General features: G+C 47.2%; 1 long non-coding RNA gene across 1 annotated transcript in view; it reads left to right on the top strand.

The window, feature by feature from the left end:
* LOC109773981 (uncharacterized) overlaps positions 1–21,468 on the top strand; it is a 293,742-nt gene that overhangs the window by 158,044 nt on the left and 114,230 nt on the right. The gene's annotated exons all lie outside the window — the stretch shown is intronic.

The following is a 21,468-nucleotide window of genomic DNA, read 5'->3' as shown; positions in this document are numbered from 1 at the left end:
ACCCTATGAACCAAAATGAGGCCTGAATGTATGTCGACTATTGTCTGATCGATCGCTAAGCCTACAATTTTAGGAGCTAGGGCTATTGGTCGATCGACAAGGGATAAGTATAAGCGTACCACGAGCTCATCAGCCCCAACGTTTCTCTTCGGTGAGTGTTTTGCAAGTACTATAGCTCGCACAGTAGCTAGCCTACTAACACCAAGAATCATCAAACAAGCCCTGCTAATATGATAAATAGTTCAAACTTACATCTAAGCATGGCATATATTACAACAAAAGCTGGTGAGGATACATCTGTTTCCATAACTCGGAGAGGGTTCGCATGATTCATCGCATGATTCACTATCAAACAAAAGTAGCAAGATCCGCCCACACAAAACAGTGCACTAGCCCTAAGATGGTTTGATAACACGCATTGTTCTGGTAATTAAACACAGGGCAATGCAAATTACCCTGAAGGATTAGCGCGACCAACTATTTCTTGTCATCGATCTCTCGGGCAATGACCACAGCATGGACAGCGGCATGGGAATCGATTTCTGGGGCGATGTCCACAGGACTGACCGCGACATCGGAATCGATCTCTGGGGCGATGTCCACAGGATGGACAGCGGCATTGGAATCGATCTCCGGGGCAGTGCCAACAGGACGGGCCACGCCATCGGAATCATCATGGACGTCCACCGGCACCTGCACAACCCTAACATATTAGCAAGCAGATTGCAAATAATCAAAAACCACAACTATGGTAATAAGCCATTATTTTTTACCTTGTGTAGCTCACCGGGGGATCTCATCCCTCCGGGGGCCATCTCCTCGTCCTCGATGGGGGCCATCACCTTGCCAGGGGAATACTGCTTCTCAACGGCGACTATCTCCTCAAACTCGGTCTTGAGCCTCACATAAGTGGCAATCAGAGTTCCTGGGGTAGGCATGGTGGGGCCCTTGCTGTTCTTCCAACTTTCTTTGAGGAGTTCGTCCGCCAACGTCCTCAACTCTTTGGCCAGTGCTTGTTTCTTGGAGTTCTTCGTCTCCATGGGTTGGCCCGCCAACATGGTCAACTCGTTGGTCGGTGCTCGCTTCCTGGAGATCGCTGTCTCCAGTGGGTTGTCCGCCGGCAACTCTTTGCCTAGTGCTCCAGGATCCATCAATGAACTGACAAACAAAAAGCAATCGAAAGGAAACCACAATCACAGTGAAAATGGGAAAAGAATAGGATGTGAGAATCGGTCGGTGCTTCAGAAAAAGAAGATTCTTGGAATGAAAAGATAGCAGCATAACTGATTCGCCCACCTTTCCTTCATCGGTACAGAAGAAAAATGGAAGAAGTTTGTAGCCTGGAGTGAGGTTTTCTTCAAGAAAGGGAAGAAAGGGCTTGAACGAGCGTTCCAGTGAAATGATGGTTGCTTCGTCCAGTCCAACTTGGAGGCCACCTTACCACTGCTGGTAAAGGTGTGGGTTTTGTGATATGATGGGTCAGGACGGCCACACCGGGGTGACAGGTGAGTCTCGACTGTAGCACCTCGCTGTGATTTGGTGGATGGCACGCGGGCCCAGATGCTTTGAAAATGCATGTAGATAGAGCGGCTAGTCATATAGGAGTGCTCAATATTGTGCACCGCGACCAAGGCGGAGAGGAAAACAAGAGAACTACGTAATTAATGCATGAGTTTAATGTAAAGTACGAGATACATTCCTCCAATCACAAAATGTCTTGGTTCATGAGATTTGAGATTTGAGCCCTATAACCAGAAGGGAAGGAGTACTGCACATGGTGTAGTCTAGTCACTTGTTGAAATCTCTAGAAAGGCAAATACTCCTTTCCGGTTTACAGGGCTATACTACTCCCTCCGTCTAGGTGTGTAAGTCATCTTACGAAAACCAAATAGTCCCGAAACACTTAGGCGCGGTGCATTAACTTCTACCTTGTTTCTTGTTTCTTGACATATCAACCAATAAGAGATGAGAGGTGTGCATGCTTTTAATGACTTGCAATGGCTAGTTCATTGCATGCAATGCTATTAATTAGCAAATAAACATTGCTGACCCTAGGAGGAAACGGTGCTAAGCGCGTGGACCTATGCAGAATGAGTATCAACCAATGGATAATGGAGTTTAATTGTTAAACAATAGCAATATTGTCTCATGCAAGAACCTGGCTAGTACTCCAAGGAACCGCACCACGCGAGCGTTCGCAACTGCCACGTTCGGGTTGCGCTTGGCTCTTCGCCTCTTCGAGAAGACGAACAATGATGTTACTCCTACTTCTACAGTGTCGAATCCACTGTTGCATGTCCGTCCACCTCGTGCGGGAGGGATTGCGTGTAGCGAAAGCTTCTACTTACTACTCCTGCCTTTGCGTCTATGACAGGTGGGCCCAACAGGTGGTTGGCCCTCGTGTGATGCAGCCAAAGGCAGGTGGAATTAAGGCACCGGAGCTCAGTCCGCGAGGGAGAGGGCGTTGTAGTAATCAAATTTCTCGGTCTTGTACGAGTTGACGCGACACATCAAAGCACTGCACTCGATATAAGTCTTTTTACACATTTCAAATGGGCTACTTCGTATGTAGGAGTAGACATATTCTGCTTCGTATGTAGTCACTTGTTGCAATCTCTAAAAAGACTTATATTTGGAAACGGAGGGAGTACAACGCATGCATGCATGTTGTGCCTTTCCTTTTGATACTTGCATGTGTTGATTTGATGCACCTTGCCAAATTTTGACTATAAATTTAACTAACCAGATTTTCACGCATGTCACAAAAAATTACGGGGCTGTTTGGATTGTGACTATGTTTGTCTTATGTTGCCACATTATTTTTCCCACACTTGCCACACTTGCCTAACCTGAGTCACTGAAATTGTTAGATACAGTTTGGCTTGCCTAAGGGAATCTTGCCACAATTTATGTGTCTATGACATGTGGGGTTCACTGCTAATAAAAAAATTTCTTGTCTTAGGTGTGGCTTATAAAAAAGACTTATATTTAGGAACGGAGGGAGTAGAAACTATAAATAATAATGCATGTTGGGGCAACCCACGTTTCCGCTAATTTTAGCCGTGGGCTTGTTCACAATTTTTACGAGGGGTTGGTTGTTCATTTAATGGAGGGACTTGTAGTACCAGACTTGAATGATACAAAGTGCGACCTCGCACACCGTAACACCACTTGGAACAAGCGGGTAGCTATCTCAAAAAACAATCAACAACTAAAAAACCGCGACCTGCCATGTAGTAGTACACAATTTTAAACGATTGTTTTGATGGAGTGAAAAAGGAAAACTACCCCACCACGTATATATAGGCCAGAGCCTCCGCGCTTGCTTGCTAGGGTTGCTCTATTCACACACTCTCATCCTCTCCAGATCTAAACAAGATAGGGGTAGTAACACTGTCTTTCTCCCTTCAAAAAACACTGGCTTTCTATCCTCACCGCTGGTTACAGATCCGGACGTATCCCCCTCCGCCGGTGATGGGGAGGAGGGGCAGCGGTTAGGCCGTCGTCGATAGCAAGGGAGGAGACCCACTGCCGGCAGCACCGTTATCTCTGGCCGAGCGCAGGCGCGGGAGGTCCTCCGATCCCTTCGTCGTTGCCTGTGGGCGGATCCGGCCTCCCTCCGCCCACCTATCCACATCCCGACGACCTTCAGGTATATCTTCGTTCGAAACCGCCTTAGCTCTACTTCCCCAGCTCACTACGTCGCTGCATGTGCATCATTTTCGACCTCTCAGCCCCTCTCGATCGGATGGTCCAACGTCACATTTTTTACTTCTATTGTTAGAGGTAAAGCTACTTCATGGAGTCGAATCTTGTACTCCCTTCGTCCGAAAATACTTGTCATTGAAATGGATGTATCTAGATGTATTTTAGTTCTAGACACATCCATTTTGATGACAAGTAATTCCGGACGGAGGGAGTACTTGGTTCAAACAAGAAATAAAGTGGGGGTGGGCGAATTTAGTATGTACTCCCTCCGTTCAGAATTACTTGTCTCAGAAATGGATGTATCTAGAACTAAAATACATGTAGATACATCCATTTCTGCGACAAGTAATTCCGAACGGAGGGAGTACATCGGACTTGGTACAAACGGGGAGGAAAGGGAGTGAAAGTAGTACAGACTGGTCATCCAACTGGTCTCTTGGTCGAAAAGGGAAATATAGGGGTAACGCTGTACACAGTGGTATGACCAGGACTAGATTTGCTATCCACACATAGGAGTAGGTGGCTAGAGTGAACAAAAATGGGACCAACCCAGATATGTTTCCTGGATGTTTGTTTCTCGGGGCAACAAACTATGAATCACCACTTTATACGCCTGTTTACGTACATGTTGCTGGACTACTGGTGCACCCACTGTCCCATGCCCTTATACCAAATATTTAGGCTCCGTTCGGAATAAAGGGGCAAAAAACATAGGTCTTGATGAAAATAGAGGAATAGGAAAGGAATGTAGGTATAAAACTATGGAACAGCGAACCGGAGGAAACTCTCAAGAGAATGTGTTCGGATGGACTACGAAATGTATAGATTTGTTTTTTTAGAGTACGTGCTTGGCAGTATGAGATGCTATTTGTTTATTCAGCTGCACAGTGACTACTCTTTTCCTCACCTCACGTACCACACATAGGTTGATTTTTGTATTCCGGCAACACAGCACAGCAACCTGTTTAACGCATGGCAGCAAGCGCCTGCCTCGGGCTTCCGCCAAAATAATGAGCAGCGCGTGGATGTTTATAATCCTATGGAATCAGTACTACCAGACCAGCTTTCCTATGAAACGCTATTCACCTTTCCTGTGTTCCGAACGGTTGGAAGGGAAAGAATACCGTAGGAATTGTGTTCCTACGAAAATCCTGCACCAAACCTATGAACCGAACGCAGCCTTAGCTGTTCTTAATCTAATGTCCCTGGTAAAAATGAAGCCATGCCACTATTATAAGCCATGACAAGTTTAGCCAAATGTTTTTGCCTGTAATTGTTTGTGACTCTGACTGTTTCCTCTGTGCCTTTTTGTGCAAACAGGGATATCCAATTCACCTGGTTGCTGTTGTGACCTTTTGGTGCACTGCACAAAACTCTTCTTAAAAGAAGTGACTTTTGTGCTGTTTAACTGGAATGTCGGAATGGAACAGTTGGTTCATTTTGGTGGAACTACACAAAGGGAGATCTGTGTTCCAATCCTCATCATCCATATTGGTGCCATAACCTTCCTTTAGGTAAGAATGATATTTAATGCATGTGTTCATCTCTATTTTCGGACTGCCATGAGAAAATAATGTTGTTTTTTACTAGTATACTTGTACTCCCTCACTGACAAAACCAATTCTGAATTAGAAGGCCAATCATGTACTTGGTTTCACCAACTGGTCAGTCGAGGCCATTCAAGGGCTCCGGCAACGACTACCTTACATGTGAGACGATCCTCCAGGGAGCCCTTCCACTTCTGCTGTCTCACTTAATTAATTAGGAGTACTTAAGTACCACTAATTTATTACTGCCTAATTTTCCTGTTGGAGTTAAACAAATCTTTAGTAGGACCCTATGCTGAATCATGTACGTGTGTATGTTTGTCTATGGAGGTGAATCATGTGGTGGAGCAGGGAGGGAATATTATTAGTGTCATGACATAATAGTGATATTGTTTTGCATGTCAATTTATTGCCATTGGTTCAATGAGGCAATGTTTTGCGTATTGTCCATCATGAATTTGATGCTACTGTTTGAGTAATATGCTAATGTCTTCCTATCCTTTCTCACTAAGCTAATGAAGGTTTCACCTTGTTCCGACTTGTGCAAACAGGGATCATGTTGTGCCAATCATACATTTTAGTGGAACTACACAAGACAATACAATGAACTGTATCCCAGCCAGTGCTTTAACTCTGCTGGAAGTTCTTGATAATCTTTCGATATAATCTCAGCACTGGTAAACAAGAGTGATTTCAACCATACATTTGAAGTGCACAAAAATATATACTATTGTGTGATTCAAGTGAGTGCTTTATCATCTCTTATGGGACTACATGAATAAGCTTTTTTTCTCAGGTTGGTACGGGCCTAAGGCCTTCATCCATATTAGTTTGCTGTCATCTCTATTTCTATCGTGCTACTATCATGAGAAACTCCTTTATCTTTGCACGATAAAGTTTTGCAACCTATGATAAATGGCAATGCTTTGAGTGTTGAGTTGAGCTAATTGGCACTGATTAAATAAACTAATACCTCTCTTTAAGCAATACTACTATGTTGCTAACTTTACCCATTAAGATAATGAGGGTGCTTCTATTTGTTAGTGTATGTTTCATCAACTAGACCCACTATTACAGTAATCTCACTCTCTCAATATATGTGCCAACAAGGATGCTCGATTTTGGTGGAACTGCACAAAAACTTTGGGTGCTTCATTGCCTCGACAGCTTCCGTCCTTTCTTGTCAGTCGCTAATCTCCGTTGCTTTCTTCCTTTGCTGTCAGTCGCTTGGCTTACCTCGGCTTCCAATTAAAGGAAATAGTAATTGATATGCTACCTCACACAGGTTGGTACTGGTCTTTATCCTGATTATTGTGCATGTCATATGTATTGGTAATTTGGTATTCTGCTACTGTTTGCCGATTTCATAAAGGAGTAATTTGGAGCCTGAACTCGCAGGCAAATCATTACATCGGGTGATTTCAGTAGAACTGCACAAAATGATCAGATGGACAGGTTCTTATGCTGCTGCTATGTACTCCAAAGTTCACTCAGACAAGCATCGATGTTGACAAGAAGTGCCTATATTCATTCGAGTATCAACCGGCGTCAACCAATTGTCAAACTCCAAGTATTAGGAGAGTGAATGCCAAAAATATTGCTTGGTGCATAGCCCAGAAAAACGTAGTCCAGTCTTTGGTCCCAACTTGTGCCTTTTGGTTATCGGCACATATGGTAGAGAACTATATGGCATGGAGTCTAAAGATTCCAGACAAGTTGGTTGACGCGTATATTCATCTGGCACTTAATCAGTCTGCACGCCAAGGATGCTCCATTTCAGTTGAACTGCACAAAAATTTGGGTGGTTCATTTTCTCAACCGCCTCCTTTCTCGTCTCGAATGTAGAATTTTGGCGAGATACAGGACCAAGATGAGCCAGTACAGTAGTTGGATGAAAGTAGTGGCCAAGTTGCTCAAACCTCCCTCGGCACGAGGCCACTATTTGAGGATAAACCTACAAGCCAAGTTCAGATTGTCTGTGCTGCCTCTTATGTACTCGAAAATTTACTTGTACAAGAACTAATTTTAGCAAGAAGTACCTCCGATTGAACACCATTTACCAGTCTGTACCCTAGGTAATTAAAGTTCGTCCATGGATCATATTGGCTGTGATCTCAATCATTTGGATGCATAAACATACTGAACATGTGTATATCTGAATCTTTTTGTGAATTATGTATGAATATTGTCGTGTGATCTATCAATCATTTGGATGCATAGATATGCTGAGCTTGTGTATATATGAATCTTTTGAGTTGTTGATAGTGAATGTTGGCTATGAATATGAACGTGTCCTGTGAACCTGAGTTTGATATGAATGTTTACCTTTTCTGTTGTATTTGTGTGTGAACTTGTTAGTATGCCTAATGTGGGGTATAAAACGCAGGTCTCTTATAAAAGTAATGTTGTGTCCAATTTATGTTTTCCCTTCTAACCACATTATATATATTTATATTGTTACTATTATCGTATATTTTATAGAGACTTATATATACATTATAAAAACATCCCACGTGTTATTAACTTATAAAAGTAAATGTTTAACGGAAGTTGGCAAGGAAAATCCTGGTTGTTTTTTACTCACAGGCAAGGAAAATCCTGGTGATTGCGTACAAAAGCTTGCGAAGATTTTAAGGACCAATTTAATAATAACGCGCTCATTTTTATTCTGAGCAATAACTCGCTAATTTCTTAATTATATATATATATAATGTGCATGTCCGGTTTATTCTTTGATATTAATTGCTCCTTCTAACATAACATTATATATATAACGAGCCCACCTAATACGTGTATTTCAAGGAAGTGCAAATGGGCTGGGATTTCTTAGAAAATATAAATGGGCCTGATTGACGCGAAATTATTTGTTCACCCAGCCCAGCAAATGAACTGTACATTCTAGAAAACATGGGTTAAATATATGCCACATTTTTGCAGGCTGACATGTCGGCCAATAGGTCGAAGCCTACACAAGGCGTTGTCAACTTGGTCAACAAATGATTGTGTCATCCACAGCCATTGGATTTATATCCAACGGCCGGCATGCACCTTCAATCTCTTGTCTTCTTCCTCCAGCGTCGCCGGGACCGCCTGGTCCGGCCTCCGGCGGCTAGCGGCTCTGCTTAGCACGCATCGCTGCGAAACGCTATCCCACTGCCGGCCAGGCTATCCCTCCACCCCTCGACATCTCCTGTTATTCTCCACAGACTACAGCCCCACGCCGCAATAGAACCAGTTATAACCCTTCTCCTTCTCTCAATCTGCGACTCCACTGCCGCGTTTTCCCATCTCCGAGTCGTTCCTATCCGGGGCCTCGCCGTCGTCCACCGCCTCGCTACGTTCGGTGCGGCATGGTCAACAAACGAGAGTCATCGAAAGAGGACTGTACGTGGAGAGCCTGACGGTTGGAAAGTTCCTCCTTATTAAGCTGAAAAAAAATGTTTCCTCCACCTGACAGCTGGGACGCATCGGCTGTATCTTCGCACGGAAGGAAGTGCCTCCTTGTTTTGCGAAAAAAATTATGCATCCCGTTGACAGCTGGGACCCGTCAGATTTGGTGACTGACTTGTGGGCCTATTAAGCGGACGTGTATGCACGGCTTTGTCAACTTAATCAACAAATGATTCTAGCAGCTGGACCGTTGGATGTTAATCCAACAGCCGTGCTCCTTCTTCAACCTCTGTTCTTGCTTCTATCTCCTGTGGGCGGCACCGCGGCTGTGCTGCCGCGCACCTGAACCAGTGAAGTTTCCCACTCCTCTCCATCTGCGACTCCACTGCCCCGTCTTCCCCATCTCCGGGTCGTTCCAGTCTGGGTGCGCTCGGCACGGTGTGGTCAACATGGTCAACAACCGAGAGTCATCGGAAGATGACTGTACGTGAGAGGCTGACAGTGGGGACAAACCACGCCCATGGACGCATGCATGCAACGGAACGCGGCGAGGTCAACGTGGTCAAGGAACGACTTCCATCGGAAGTATACTGTACGTGGAGAGTCTCAGCTAGGTCCACGGCCACAGCAAGTAAGTGCCTCCTTATTACGCGGAAAATAATGATTCCTCCAACTGACCGCAGGGACCCACTAGACGGGCCACCATAATTTGCGAAAAAAACATTTGCCCCTCACTACTGGGACCCACCTGACGGGCCACCGTATTTCGCGAAAAAAACGTTCCCCCTGCTGTCAGCTCAGACCAACCCGAAGTGCCTCCTTATTACGCACAAAAAAATGAATACTCCCCCGGCTAGCTGGGACCCACCTTGGTGGGAGGCTGACTTGTGGGCCTACTAAGTTGACGGGGACGAAGGGCTTCGTCAACTTAGTCAATATGAACGATTCTAGCTCCAGTGACCGTACGATGTCCATCCAACGGCCGTAGTGCTTCTTCAACCTCTGGTCTTCTTGCTCCAGCCGCCCAAAGCAGCGCCGGTCGTGCCGCATGCTCCTGCCTCCTGTGGCCGGCTGTGCTGCCGCGGAGGCCTCACCGCCCCCTACTATTCCCACCGCTGGCCAGGCCCTGCGGCGACGGCAGCCTCACACCACAGCCGAACGAGTGAACCCTCGTACTCCTCTCCGCGCGGGCTTCCACTGCCGCGTCTTCCCCGGCTCCGCGTCGTCCCCTTCCTAGGCCTCGCCATCGTCCACCGCCGTGGTGCTCTCCGTGCGGCGTGGTCAATGTGGTCAAGGAACGACTTCCATCGGAAGAATACTGTACGTGGAGAGGCTGACAGCTGGGTCCACGGCCACAACCCAGTTTTCTTTGTGATTTGCCAAGTAAGTCGCTTTGTCAAGCGTGTTGGGCTGCAAATCTTTCAAGACGAGGAGAGTTTTCATTCGGCTGGCCGAGAAAATGGCCCATCAGTAATGAGAAATGGGTTGTACATTTTTAAAACACATCAAACTAGCAATTAGTTTCAAATATCTTTTTTTTCATTTCGAGATTTTAAATTACATTAATTTTTATGCATGGAGAATTTGTTGGATTTTATATTGATATACATTTATTTTTAAAATCAGTTTGAATGTGAGTCGAAATTTCGGGATTAAAAACAATTCGGACGCACCGAAATATGCAAAATTTCGTATAATTTTTTAACCGTAGCCACAATATGGGCTGTAATGCTAACAAAAAGAATGTGGGCTCCAAAAAAACCTTCATAATTAGCAAATGGGCTGTAAATTATTAGAAATAATGGCAGATGGGTTGTATGCTGTTTTCCACAGATTTGAGGCTTTCCTAAAAAAAGGTTGATGCACAAGCAGTGACTGTTGGATGGCCATCCAACTGTCGTCGTGTTTCTTCAATCTCTGCTCTTCCTGCTCCAGCCGCTCAAACAAGCGCCGGCGGGACTACCTGCTCCCTCCTCCCCGCGGCCGGCTCTGCTGCCGTGCAGGCCTCACCGCCCCACCGTACTCCCCTCGCTGGCCTAGCCATCCCTCTACTCACCCACACCTGCTGTTATTCTCCGGCGACGGCAGACGAACCAGTAAACCCTCGTACAGTCGTACTCCCCTCCGTGTGGGAAACAACTGCCAAGTCTTCCCTGCCTCCGTGTCGTTCCCTTCCTAGGCCTCACCGTCGTCCACCGCCCTGGTGCTCTCGGCGCGGCCTGGTCAACATGGTCAACGGCCGACATGCATCTGAAGTGGACTATACGTGGAGAGGCCGACAGCTGGGTCCACGGCCGCACGCAAGGAAATGCCTCCTTATTACGCGCAAAATAATGATTCCTCCACCTGACATCAGGGACCCACCGAAAGGGCCTCTGTATTTCGTGAAAAAAACGTTACCACCGCTGACAGCTCGGACCCACCAGCTATATCTTCGCACGCAAGGAAGTGCCTCCGTATTACGCACAAAAAAATGAATACTCCCCCTGCTAGCTGGGACCCACCATGGTGGGAGGCTGACTTGTGGGCCTACTAAGTTGACTGGGACGGGGGCCTTTGTCAACTTTAGTCAATATGAACATTTCTAGCTCCAGTGACCGTACGATGTCCATCCAACGGCCGTAGTCCTTCAACCTCTGGTCTTCTTGCTCCAGCCGCCCAAAGCAGCGCCGGTCGTGCCGCATGCTCCTGCCTCCCATGGCCGGCTGTGCTGCCGCGGAGGCCTCACCGCCCCCTACTATTCCCACCGCTGGCCAGGCCCTGCGGCGAGGGCAGCCTCACACCGCAGCCGAACCAGTGAACCCTCGTACTCCTCTCCGCGCGGGCTTCCACTGCCGCGTCTTCCCCGGCTCCCCTTCGTCCCCTTCTTAGGCCTCGCCGTCGTCCACCGCCCTGGTGCTCTCCGCGTGGCGTGGTCAACGTGGTCAAGGAACGACTTCCATCGGAAGAGTACTGTACGTGGAGAGGCCGACAGCTAGGTCCACTGCCACAGCCCAGTTTTTTTGTGATTTGGCAAGTAAGTCGCTTTGTCAGGCCTGTTGGCTGCAAATCTTTCAAGACGAGGAGAGCTTCAATTCGGCTGGCCGAGAAAATGGCCCATCAGTAATGAGAAATGGGCTGTACATTTTTAAAACACATCAAACCGGCAATTATTTTCAAATATCTTTTTTTTTCATTTCGAGATTTTAAATTACATTAATTATTATGCGTGGAGAATTTGTTGGATTTTATATTGATATACATTTATTTTTTAAATCAGTTGGAATGTGAGTCGAAATTCGAGATTAAAAACAGTTCGGACCGCACCGAAATATGCAAAATTTCGTATAATTTTTTAACCGTGGCCACAATATGGGCTGTAATGCTAACAAAAAGAATATGGGCTCCAAAAAACCTTAATAATTAGCAAATGGGCTATAAATTATTAGAAATAATGGCAGATGGGATGTATGTTGTTTTCCACATATTTGAGGCTTTCCTAAAAAAAAGGTTGACGCACAAGCAGTGACTGTTGGATGGCCATCCAACGGCCGTCGTGCTTCTTCAATCTCTGCTCTTCCTGCTCCAGCCGCTCAAACAAGCGCCGGCGGGACTGCCTGCTCCCTCCTCCCCGCGGCCGGCTCTGCTGCCGCGCAGGCCTCACCACCCCACCGTACTCCCATCGCTGGCCTAGCCATCCCTCTACTCACCCACACCTGCTGTTATTCTCCGGCGATGGTAGACGAACCAGTAAACCCTTGTGCAGTCGTACTCCCCTCCGCGTGGGAAACAACTACCGAGTCTTCCCTGCCTCTGTGCCGTTCCCTTCCTAGGCCTCGCCGTCGTCCACCGCCCTGGTGCTCTCGGCGCGGCCTGGTCAACGTGGTCAACGATCGACATGCATCTGAAGTGGACTGTACGTGGAGAGGCCGACAGCTGGGTCCACGGCCGCACGCAAGGAAACGCCTCCTTATTACGCGCAAAATAATGATTCCTCCACCTGACATCAGGGACCCACCGAAAGGGCCTCTGTATTTCGTGAAAAAAACGTTACCGCCGCTGACAGCTCGGACCCACCAGCTATATCTTCGCACGCAAGGAAGTGCCTCATTACGCACACAAAAATGAATACTCCCCCTGCTAGCTGGGACCCACCATGGTGGGAGGCTGACTTGTGGGCCTACTAAGTTGACTGGGACGGGGGCCTTTGTCAACTTTAGTCAATATGAACGATTCTAGCTCCAGTGACCGTACGATGTCCATCCAACGGCCGTAGTGCTTCTTCAACCTCTGGTCTTCTTGCTCCAGCCGCCCAAAGCAGCGCCGGTCGTGTCGCATGCTCCTGCCTCCCGTGGGCGGCTGTGTGCCACGGAGGCCTCACCGCCCCCTACTATTCCCACCGCTGGCTAGGCCCTGCGGCGACGACAGCCTCACACCACAGCCGAACCAAGGAACCCTCGTACTCCTCTCCGCGCGGGTTTCCACTGCCGCGTCTTCCCCGGCTCCCCGTCGTCCCCTTCCTATGCCTCGCCATCGTCCACCGCCCTGGTGCTCTCGGCGCGGTGTGGTCAACGTGGTCAAGGAACGACTTCCATCGGACGTGGACTGTACGTGGAGAGGCTGACAGCTGGGTCCATGGCCGCAGCAAGGAAGTGCCTCCTTTTTACGCGGAAAATAGTGATTCCTCCACCTGACATCTGGGACCCACAGGACGGGCCACTGTATTTCGCGAAAAAAAACGTTTCCCCCTGACTGCTGGGACCCACCAGCTACATCTTCGCATGCAAGGAAGTGCGTCCGGGCAAAAAAAAAACGATTTGCCCCCGTGACTTCTGGGACCCACCAGCTACATCTTCGCAGGAAAGGAAGTGCGTGACAGTCGGGACCCACCTGGTCGAAGCGTACGTAGCATTGTCATTCTGGTCGCAAACATGTACGTACATACTGGTCAATGTAGAGGCGCGCACGTGTCGTAGTAGAGGCGCGCACGTAGCAGGTACACGTATGCACAGCGGCCAGTGTGCAAGAAAGAAAATACGGCCACGTACGTACATACGGGCAGGGTCTTGAACGCCTACTCGCGCATACGTACGGCCAGGGCTCGTGTACATGGCTGGGTCGGAACGGAGAAACAGCGTCGTCGTCGTGTTCATGGGGAGCCAACCGGCTGGGTCGGAACGGAATGCGTCGTCGTGTTCATCGGGAGGGCTTGGACGGAACAGCCGATGGAAACGAGGCCTGGCGTACCACAGAACGGAGGAAACGGCCTTGTGTTCGACCGGCCACGTTTGAAACGGGATCCTGTTCATCGGGAGGGGTCTGGTGTACCGCAAAACGGAGGAAATGGACCTCCTACGGTCGAAACGGGGGTCCTGTTGATCGGGAGGGGTGTGGCGTACCGCAAAACGGAGGAAACGGACTTGTGTTGGAGCGCTACGGTCGAAACGGTGGTCCTGTTCATCGGGAGGGGTGTGGCGTACCGCAAAACGGGACTCCATGGGACACTGTTCATCTCCACCGTCGACCCCCTCCCGCCTCCACGGGCTACTGTTCATCCACCGTCGACCTCCTCCAGCCTCCACCTGCGACTGTTCATCCACGGGCTCCTGTTCATCCAGCCTCCACCATGCGCTACTCCACCGGCTACTGTTCAACCAGCCCTCTCCACGGGCTCCTGTTCAACCACCCCTCCACGGGCTACTGTTCATCCAGCCCTCCACCGTCTACTGTTCATTCTGCCCTCCATGGGGTGGTCCTGTTCATCCTGCCCACCACGGGGTCCTGTTCATCCAGCCCCAACCTGCTCGATCGATCGGGGTCCTGTTCATCCAGAGGCAACACCACGGGGTCCTGTTCGTCCACCCCCACCGGGAACTGTTCATCCAACCCCCCCCCCCCAGCAACGCTCACTGTTCATCCAGAGGCAACATCGATCGGCTTCAGTTAGCAGCAGTAGTGAAGGAATCGCTCGATCGGGTTCAGTTAACAGCCATTGATCGATCGCTCGGGTTCAGTAACGCGTAGCCTGCAGTGCAATCACTCGGGTTCAGTTAGAGCCCAACGCCTCGCTCGGGTTCAGTTAGAGCCAACGCCTCGCACACATGCGCGTACGTGTACAAGAGAAACACGCATCGCTCGGCCCCCGACCTCCCACCGTAATCGGGAACTCGCCAAAATTTTCCTCGCCCTCGCTTATACCACGGTTTTTTACACCATGGACGGCCCAAAGAATGTCATGCAGCTACATCTCCGGCCCGCCCAGGACGAAAACCCCATTTTCTGTCATGATTTTCTGCCATAGAAGTAGGAGCCCACCACATCTATGATGATACCGGGTTTTGTCACAATTATCGTCATAGAAGTGTCATATGTATGACAGAAAAAAATTTCGTTCGGCCCAAAATGTCACGGATGTGTCTTTTTTTTGTAGTGACTAGATTTGCTATCCACACATAGGAGTAGGTGGCTAGAGGGAACAAAAATGGGACCAACCCAGATATGTTTCTTGGATGTTTGTTTCTCGGGGCAACAAACTATGAATCACCACTTTTTGCCCCTGTTTATGTACATGGTGCTGGACTGCTGGGGCACCCACTGTCCCATGCCCTTATACCAAATATTTAGGCTCCGTTCGGAATAAAGGGGCAGAAAACATAGGTCTTGATGAAAATAGAGGAATAGGAAAGGAATGTAGGTATAAAACTATGGAACAGCGAACCGGAGGAAACTCTCAAGAGAATGTGTTCGGATGGACTACGAAATGTACAGATTTGTTTTTTTAGAGTAGCATGCTTGGCAGTATGAGATGCTATTTTTTTATTCAGCTGCACGGTGACTACTCTTATCCTCACCACACGTACCACACATAGGTTGATTTTTTTTATTCCGGCAACACAGTACAGCAACCTGTCTAACGCATGGCAGCGAGCGCCTGCCTCGGGCTTTCGCCAAAAAAATGAGCAGCGCGTGGATGTTTCTAATCCAAGGGAATCAGTACTACCAGACCAGCTTTCCTATGAAACACTATTCACCTTTCCCGTGTTCCGAACGGTTGGAAGGGAAAGAATACCGTAGGAATTGTGTTCCTACGAAAATCCTGCACCAAACCTGTGAACCGAACGCAGCCTTAGCTGTTCTTAATCTAATGTCCCTGGTAAAAATGAAGCCATGCCACTGTTATAAGCAATGACAAGTTTAGCCAAATGTTTTTTCCTATAATTTTTTGAGACTCTGACTGTTTCCTCTGTGCCTTTTTGTGCAAACAGGGATATCCAATTCACCTGGTTGCTGTTGTAACCTTTTGGTGCACTGCACAAAACTCTTCTTAAAAGAAGTGACATTTGTGCTGTTTAACTGGAATGCCAGAATGGAATAGTTGGTTCATTTTGGTGGAACTGCACAAAGAGATATCTGTGTTCCAATCCTCATCATCCATATTGGCGCCATAACCTTCCTTTAGGTAAGAATGATATTTAATGCATGTGTTCATCTCTATTTTCCGACTGCCATGAGAAAATAATGCTGTTTTTTACTAGTACACTTGTACTCCCTCACTGACAAAACCAATTCTGAATTAGAAGGCCAATCATGTACTTGGTTTCACCAACTGGTGAGGAGAAAGAGAAACAGAGCATGAAGAGGAAGAAGAAGAAGAAGAATAAACAGTGCCAAGGCGATCTTGCTGAAGCCAGAGGCCTCAGTCGAGGCCATTCAAGGGCTCCGGCAACGACTACCTTACATGTGAGACGATCCTCCAGGGAGCCCTTCCACTTCTGCTGTCTCACTTAATTAATTAGGAGTACTTAAGTACCACTAATTTATTACTGCCTAATTTTCCTGTTGGAGTTAAACAAATCTTTAGTAGGACCCTATGCTGAATCATGTACGTGTGTATGTTTGTCTATGGAGGTGAATCATGTGGTGGAGCAGGGAGGGAATATTATTAGTGTCATGACATAATAGTGCTATTGTTTTGCATGTCAATTTATTGCCATTGGTTCAATCAGGCAATGTTTTGCGTATTGTCCATCATGAATTTGATGCTACTGTTTGAGTAATATGCTAATGTCTTCCTATCCTTTCTCACTAAGCTAATGAAGGTTTCACCTTGTTCCTACTTGTGCAAACAGGGATCATGTTGTGCCAATCATACATTTTAGTGGAACTACACAAGACAATACAATGAACTGTATCCCAGCCAGTGCTTTAACTCTGCTGGAAGTTCTTGATAATCTTTCGATATAATCTCAGCACTGGTAAACAAGAGTGATTTCAACCATACATTTGAAGTGCACAAAAATATATACTATTGTGTGATTCAAGTGAGTGCTTTATCATCTCTTATGGGACTACATGAATAAGCTTTTTTTCTTAGGTTGGTACGGGCCTAAGGCCTTCATCCATATTAGTTTGCTGTCATCTCTGTTTGTATCGTGCTGCTGTCATGAGAAACTCCTTTATCTTTGCACGTTAAAGTTTTGCAACCTATGATAAATGGCAATGCTTTGAGTGTTGAGTTGAGCTAATTGGCACTGATTAAATAAAGTAACACCTCTCTTTAAGCAATACTACTATGTTGCTAACTTTACCCATTAAGATAATGAGGGTGCTTCTATTTGTTAGTGTATGTTTCGTCAACTAGTCCCACTATTACAGTAATCTCACTCTCTCAATATATGTACCAACAGGGATGCTCGATTGTGGTGGAACTGCACAAAAACTTTGGGTGCTTCATTGCCTCGACAGCTTCCGTCCTTTCCTGTCAGTCGCTAATCTCCGCTTGCTTTCTTCCTTTGCTGTCAGTCGCTTGGCTTATCTCGGCTTCCAGTCAAAGGAAATAGTAATTGATATGGTACCTCACACAGGTTGGTACTGGTCTTTATCCTGATTATTGTGCCTGTCATCTGTATTGGTAATTTGGTATTGTGCTACTGTTTGCAGATTTCATAAAGGAGTAATTTGGAGCCTGAACTCGCAGGCAAATCATTACATCGGGTGATTTCAGTAGAATTGCACAAAATGATCAGATGGACAGGTACTTATGCTGCTGCTATGTACTCCAAAGTTCACTCAGACAAGCATCGATGTTGACAAGAAGTGCCTATATTCATTCGAGTATCAACCGGCGTCAACCAATTGTCAAACTCCAAGTATTAGGAGAGTGAATGCCAAAAATATTGCTTGGTGCATAGCCCAGAAAAACGCAGTCCAGTCTTTGGTCCCAACTTGTGCCTTTTGGTTATCGACACATATGGTAGCGAACTATATGGCATGGAGTCTAAAGATTCCAGACAAGTTGGTTGACGCGTATATTCATCTGGCACTTAATCAGTCTGCACGCCAAGGATGCTCCATTTCAGTTGAACTGCACAAAAAATTTGGGTGGTTCATTTTCTCAACCGCCTCCTTTCTCGTGTGCAATGTAGAATTTTGGCGAGATACAGGACCAAGATGAGCCAGTAAAGTAGTTGGATGAAAGTAGTGGCCAAGTTACTCAAACCTCCCTCGGCACGAGGCCACTATCTGAGGATAAACCTACAAGCAAAGTTCAGATTGTCTGTGCTGCCTCTTATGTACTCGAAAGTTTACCCGTACAAGAACTAATCTTAGCAAGAAGTACCTCCGATAGAACACCATTTACCAGTCTGTACCCTAGGTAATTAAAGTTCGTCCATGGATCATATGGGCTGTGATTTCAATCATTTGGATGCATAAACATACTGAACATGTGTATATCTGAATCTTTTTGTGAATTATGTATGAATATTGTCGTGTGATCTATCAATCATTTGGATGCATAGATATACTGAGCTTGTGTATATATGAATCTTTTGAGTTGTTGATAGTGAATGTTGGCTATGAATATGAACGTGTCCTGTGAACCTGAGTTTGATATGAATGTTTACCTTTTCTGTTGTATTTGCGTGTGAACTTGTTAGTATGCCTACTGTGGGGTATAAGACGCAGGTCTCTTATAAAAGTAATGCTGTGTCCAATTTATGTTTTCCCTTCTAACCACATTATATATATTTATATTATTACTATTATCGTATATTTTATAGAGACTTATATATACATTATAAAAACATCCCACGTGTTATTAAGTTATAAAAGCAAATGTTTAACGGAAGTTGGCAATCCTGGTTGTTTTTTACTCACAGGCAAGGAAAATCCTGGTGATTGCGTACAAAAGCTTGCGAAGATTTTAAGGAGCAATTTAATAATAACGCGCTCATTTTTATTTTGAGCAATAGCTCGCTAATTTCTTAATTATATATATATATAATGTGCCTCTCCGGTTTATTCTTTGATATTAATTGCTCCTTCTGACATAACATTATATATATAACGAGCCCACCTAATACGTGTATTTCAAGGAAGTGCAAATGGGCTGGGATTTCTTAGAAATATAAATGGGCCTGATTGACATGAAATTATTTGTTCACCTAGCAAAGCAAATGGACTGTACATTCTAGAAAACATGGGTTAAATATATGCCACATTTTTGCAGGCTGACATGTGGGCCAATAGGTCGAAGCCTACGCAGGGCGTTGTCAACTTGGTCAACAAATGATTGTGTCATCCACAGCCATTGGATTTATATCCAACGGCCGGCATGCACCTTCAATCTCTCATCTTCTTCCTCCAGCGTCGCCGGGACCGCCTGGTCCGGCCTCCGGCGGCTAGCGACTCTGCTTAGCACGCATCACTGCGAAGCGCTACCCCACCGCCGGCCAGGCTATCCCTCCACCCCTCGACACCTCCTGTTATTCTCCACAGACTACAACCCCACGCCGCAACAGAACCAGTTATAACCCTTCTCCTCCTCTCAATCTGCGACTCCACTGCCGTGTTTTCCCATCTCCGAGTCGTTCCCGTCCGGGGCCTCGCCGTCATCCACCGCCTCGCTGCGTTTGGTGCGGCATCGTCAACAAACGAGAGTCATCGGAAGAGGACTGTACGTGGAGAGCCTGACGGCTAGGACCCACGAGGTCCATGGTCGCACGCAAGGAAAGTTCCTCCTTATTAAGCTGAAAAAACTGTTTCCTCCACCTGACAGCTGGGACCCACCGGCTGTATCTTCGCACGGAAGGAAGTGCCTCCTTGTTTTGCGAAAAAAATTATTCATCCCGTTGACAGCTGGGACCCGTCAGATTTGGTGACTGACTTGTGGGCCTACTAAGCGGACGTGTACGCACGGCTTTGTCAACTTAATCAACAAATGATTCTAGCAGCTGGACCGTTGGATGTTAATCCAACAGCCGTGCTCCTTCTTCTACCTCTGTTCTTGCTCCTGTCTCCCATGGGCGGCACCGCGGCTGTGCTGCCGCACACCCGAACCAGTGAAGTTTCCCACTCCTCTCCATCTGCGACTCCACTGCCCCGTCTTCCCCATCTCCGGGTCGTTCCAGTCTGGGTGCGCTCGGCAGGGTGTGGTCAACGTGGTCAACAACCGAGAGTCATCGGAAGATGACTGTACGTGAGAGGCTCACAGTGGGGACGCACCACGCCCATGGATGCATGCATGCAATGGAACGCGACAAGGTCAACGTGGTCAAGGAACGACTTCCATCGGAACTATACTGTACGTGGAGAGTCTCAGCTGGGTCCACGGCCGCAGCAAGTAAGTGCCTCCTTATTACGCGGAAAATAATGATTCCTCCAACTGATAGTAGGGACCCACTGGATGGGCCACCGTATTTTGCAGAAAAAACGTTTGCCCCCTGACTGTTGGGACCCACCTGACGGGCCACCATATTTCGTGAAAAAACGCCCCCCCCTCCCCCCCCCCCCCCCGCTATCAGCTCGGACCCACCGGAAGTGCCTCCTTATTACGCACAAAAAAATGAATACTCTCCTGGCTAGCTGGGACCCACCTTGGTGGGAGGCTGACTTGTGGGCCTACTAAGTTGACGGGGACGAAGGGCTTTGTCAACTTAGTCAATATGAATGGTTCTAGCTCCAGTGACCGTACGATGTCCATCCAACGGCCGTAGTGCTTCTTCAACCTCTGGTCTTCTTGCTCCAGCCGCCCAAAGCAGCGCCGGTCGTGTCGCATGCTCCTGCCTCCCGTGGTCGGCTGTGCTGCCGCGGAGGCCTCACCGCCCCCTACTATTCCCACCGCTGGCCAGGCCCTGCGGCGCTGGCAGCCTCACACCGCAGCCGAACCAGTGAACCCTCGTACTCCTCTCCGCGCGGGCTTCCACTGCCGCATCTTCCCCGGCTCCGTGTCGTCCCCTTACTAGGCCTCGCCGTCGTCCACCGCCGTGGTGCTCTCCGCGCGGCGTGGTCAACTTGATCAAGGAACAACTTCCATCGGAAGAGTACTGTACGTGGAGAGGCTGACAGCTGGGTCCACGGCCACAGCCCAGTTTTTTTGTGATTTGCTAAGTAAGTCGCTTTGTTAAGCCTGTTGGGCTGCAAATCTTTCAAGACGAGGAGAGCTTTCATTCGGCTGGCCGAGAAAATGGCCCATCAGTAATGAGAAATGGGTTGTACATTTTTAAAACACATCAAACCGGCAATTAGTTTCAAATATCTTTTTTTCCATTTCGAGATTTTAAATTACATTAATTTTTATGCGTGGAGAATTTGTTGGATTTTATATTGATATACATTTATTTTTAAAATCAGTTTGAATGTGAGTTGAAATTTCGGGATTAAAAATAGTTCGGACCGCACCGAAATATGCAAAATTTCGTATAATTTTTTAACCGTGGCCACAATATGAGCTGTAATGCTAACAAAAAGAATATGGGCTCCAAAAAAACCTTAATAATTAGCAAATGGGCTGTAAATTATTAGAAATAATGGCAGATGGGCTGTATGCTGTTTTCCACAGATT

The sequence above is a fragment of the Aegilops tauschii genome, chromosome 6, assembly GCF_002575655.3.
Source record: "Aegilops tauschii subsp. strangulata cultivar AL8/78 chromosome 6, Aet v6.0, whole genome shotgun sequence".
Taxonomy (NCBI): domain Eukaryota; kingdom Viridiplantae; phylum Streptophyta; class Magnoliopsida; order Poales; family Poaceae; genus Aegilops; species Aegilops tauschii.
This window is presented reverse-complemented; position numbering and strand designations above follow the sequence as displayed.